The sequence below is a fragment of the Leucopleurus acutus genome, assembly GCF_964270905.1.
Source record: "Leucopleurus acutus genome assembly, chromosome: 16".
Classification (NCBI taxonomy): Eukaryota; Metazoa; Chordata; class Mammalia; order Artiodactyla; family Delphinidae; genus Leucopleurus; species Leucopleurus acutus.
Window position 1 is genome coordinate 65,502,701 of NC_139158.1, and position 4,186 is coordinate 65,506,886.

General features: G+C 41.9%; 1 pseudogene across 1 annotated transcript; it reads right to left on the minus strand.

The window, feature by feature from the left end:
- Positions 1 to 777: 777 nt before the first annotated feature.
- On the minus strand, positions 778 to 2,014 carry LOC309973795 (glucosamine-6-phosphate deaminase 1-like; annotated as a pseudogene). The gene is made up of 2 exons: positions 1,501 to 2,014; positions 778 to 1,123 (listed from the first exon to the last, which is right to left on the minus strand). The product of its transcript is annotated as a glucosamine-6-phosphate deaminase 1-like (transcript).
- Positions 2,015 to 4,186: the final 2,172 nt, after the last annotated feature.

Genomic DNA, 4,186 nt, shown 5'->3' on the forward strand with positions numbered 1-4,186 from the left:
GTATAAGAGAGGTGCCACGGTGAGACCTTGGAACAAAACACAGGGCTCTCTTGGGAAAAGGGTTTCTGCCTTCCTCCTGGTGCTGGAGGGTCCCTGAGGGATAGGAGTTTGATGTGGCTGGGCCCCTTGAGGCTCCGAGTTCATCAGCAAAACTTTCCCTTTAGCCCCACCCACCCAAATCCTTCCCCAAGGAGGCCTCTGAGTTCATGGAAAGGCCAACTGAGAGAGCAGAAAAAAACAGCTGGGGAAAGAACGTAAGGGATAGTTTTCTTCCTGTGGCACTTGTTACTGACCAGAGTGACTACTTCCTTATAGTGACTTTAGACATTGAGAGAGTTTGTTCCTTAATCTGGAACACTGATTCTCAAATAAGGGGCAGGCCTTCCCAAGAGGGGCTCTTAAGACTCTCCGAAGCGGTTTTGTCCAACATAAGCCCCAAACTCTCTCTCAACTGAGATCAGTATATGTAATGACAGAAATGCCTGATGGGAGTATATTGTACATCTGAACAGTGTTAGAGGCACAACAAAAAGCTAAAAACCCCTAATCTGTGGGACAGACGTCAAAATTATATAGTGATTTTTTTTCTCATTAAGTTACAAATAAGTAGCTAAATTCCGTGACTAGACTCCACGCTGAACAGCCAAGAACGACAAGTTCACCCATTCAACTAGTAACCACACTAGATTAAAGCAATACAATTCTGTCCTCCTAAAGACAATTTCCAGAAAGACCCGCCTGTCCCAGTGAGGTAGTTGACACTAGGATTAGCACAGGCTAATCACTGTACGGTTTCTTAGAAGACTGGCTTTTCTCTGTTTCTTTCTCTTTCATAGTGCACAAGGGGTCCACCAACTTGTTATGAACAAGCATTAAACCTCTGAAATACTTGACAGTCTTCACTTTCAACTCTAGGGTGGCATCCTTGTCGCACATAAACACCGTGTGGGGATGCTACTGGAAGGCAGACATATGGTTCACTCCCTCCCCCGTGGCCTTATACAGAGCAAACGCCTTGTGAGCACCTGAGATGAAGATTATCATCTCTCTAGCATCCATCACAGTGCCCATGCCCACCATCAGGGCCATGGTGGGCACCTTGGTGAGATTTCCATCAAAGAACCTAGCAAGGGCTTCCTTGGTGTCTCAGTGGTTAAGAGTCCGCCTGCCAATGCAGGGGACACGGGTTTGAGCCCTGGTCCGGGAAGATCCCACATGCTGCAGAGCAACTAAGCCCGTGCGCCACAACTACTGACCCTGTGCTGTACAGCCCACAAGCCACAGCTACTGAGCCCACGTGCCACAACTACTGAAGCCCGTGTGCCTAGAGCCTGTGCTCTGCAACAAAAGAAGCCACTGCAATGAGAAGCCCGTGCACCGCCATGAAGAGTAGCCCCTGCTCGCTGCAACTGGAGAAAGCCCATGCACAGCAACAAAGACCCAACACTGCCAAAAATAAACACATAAATTTATTAAAAAAAAAATATATATAAAAAGAACCTAGCATTGGCCAGGATGGTGTCCATGGCCAGTGTCTTCACATGGTCCTAGACAATAGACTGGAGCCCAACTCGTAAAAGGCAATGTGTCCACCAAGGCCGATGCCTCCCAACAAACAGCTCAATCCCTCCCGCAGCCTTGATCTTCTCTTCAAAGGCATCACACTCAGCCTGTAGGCCAGGTGCATTCCCATCCAGAATGTGGGTGTTTTCTGGGTGGATATCAATGTGTTTGAAGAGTTGTTCCACATGAAGGCGTGGTAGCTCTCTGGGTGGTCTCAAAGAAGGCCCACATACTCATCCATGTTGAAAGTCTTCACATATCTGAAGGACAGGTCTCTATTCTTATAGTACTCAATCAGCTTCTTGTAGCAGACAAGTGGGGTGCTCCTAGTGGGGAGCCCCAGGGTGAAGTAATTGTCTGGCCCTTGGCTAAACTGGATGATGCAGTTCCTGATGTATTTGGCCACCCACTCACTGGCCTGAGAAGAGGGGTCCAGGATGGTGAGCTTCATCTTGTTGAGGACACCTCCTGTGGTGGCTGTAGAGACTGTGCTAATCTTTCCTTGTTTAATGATAACATAAATAATTTATTGGAACACAAGCATTAAAATTGTCAGAAAGGTAACATTTAGACATTGCAAAGATGATATATTAAGTGACATATATGATCCATTTTTACCTTAAAAATACAACGATTTTTTCAATATGCATTGAAAAAGTCTAGGAAGATTCACATCAAGAGGTGGCTACAGTGCAGCCATTATGGAAACCAGTATGGAAGTTCCTTAAAAAACTAAAAATAGAGTTACCATATGATCCAGCAATCCCACTCCTGGGCATATATCCAGAAAAGATGAAAACTCTAATTCGAAAAGATACATGCACCCCAATGTTCATAGCAGCACTATTTACAATAGCCAAGACATGGAAGCAACCTAAGTGTCCATCAACAGATGAATGGATAAAGAAGATGTGGTATATATATACAATGAAATATTCCTCAGCCACAAAAAAGAATGAAATATTGCCTTTTGCAGCAACATGGATGGACCTAGAGATTACCATACTAAATGAAGTAAGTCAGACAGAGAAAGACAAATGTCATATCACTGATATGTGGAATCTAAAATAATGGTACAAATGAACATATTTACAAAACAGGAACAGAGTCACAGATGTAGAAAACAAACTTATTGTTACCAAAGGGGAAAAGGGTGGGGCAGAGGGATAAATTGGGAGATTGGGATTGACATATACACACTACTATATATAAAATAAACAACAAGGATTTACTGTACAGCACAGGGAACTATATTCAGTATCTTGTAATAAACTATTATTGATAAGAATCTGAAAAAATATATGACTGAATCACTTTACTGTACACCTGGAACTAACACAGTATTCTAAGTTAACTATACTTTAATTAAAAAAAAGGGGGGGGCTGTAATGTGGAGCAAATGGACCTCTTACACACTGCTGGTGGGAATGCAAAATGATCCACTTTGAAAAAAGACGTGTATATCTTACGAAGTTAAACACGTACTTACCATTTGGCCCAGCAGTGCAACTCATAAAGGAATAAAAGAGAAATAAAATTATATGTTCAAAGATTTGCATACATATGTTCATAACTATTAATAGCCTCAAACTGGAAACAACCCAAATGTCCATCAACTGGTAATGAGATAAAACAAATTGAGTATAACCAAGGTATGGAAAATTGCTCAGCAATAAAAAGAAATATTTATACATACCACATGAATGAATTTCGGAAACATTATACTAAGTGACAGAACTCAAATACAAAAGATTACATGCTGTGCATACATATATTTATATGAAATTCTAGAAAAGGCAAACCTATGGTGACAAAAAGCAGACCAACAATTGCCTGGGTAAGTGGTAGGGAGGATATGCAGAGGGTGGGGAATATTAGAGGGAAAAAGAAAACTTTTTAAAGTGATAGAAATGTTCTATATACGCATACCTCAGAGATATTGCAGGTTCAGTTGTAGACCACTGTAATGAAGTGAGCCACACAAATTTTTTTGGCTTCCCAGTACATACAAAAGTCAGTTGTTTTTACACTATGCAGTAGTCTATTAAGTGTGCAATAGCATTGTCTAAAACAACAGTGTACATACTTTAATTAAAAAATACTTTCTTGCCAGAAAATGCTAGCCATCATCTAAGCCTTCAGTGAGCTGTAATCTTTTGCTGGTGGAGGGTCCTACCTTGATGTTCATGGCTGTGGACTGAGCAGGGTGGTGGTTGCTGAAGGTTGGGGTGGCTGTGGCGAGGTCTTTAAGACAACAGTAAAGTTTCCCACATCGATTGACTCCTCCTTTCACTTGAACACTTAGAGGCCATTTAGACTTATTACTTGGCCTATTTCAATATTGTTGTGTCTCAGGGAATAGGGAGGACTAACGAGAGGGAGAGAGACTGGGGAATGGCAGGTCAGTGGAGCAGTGAGAACACACACAACATTGCCATCTTATATGGGTGTGGCTCGTGGCACCCCAAAACAATGATAATATCATACGTCAAAATCACTGATCACAGATTACCATAAATATAATAATGAAAAATTTGCAATATTGTGAGAATTACCAAAATGTGACAGAGACATGAAGTGAGCAAATACTGTTGGAAAAATGGCGCCAATAGACTTGCTTGAT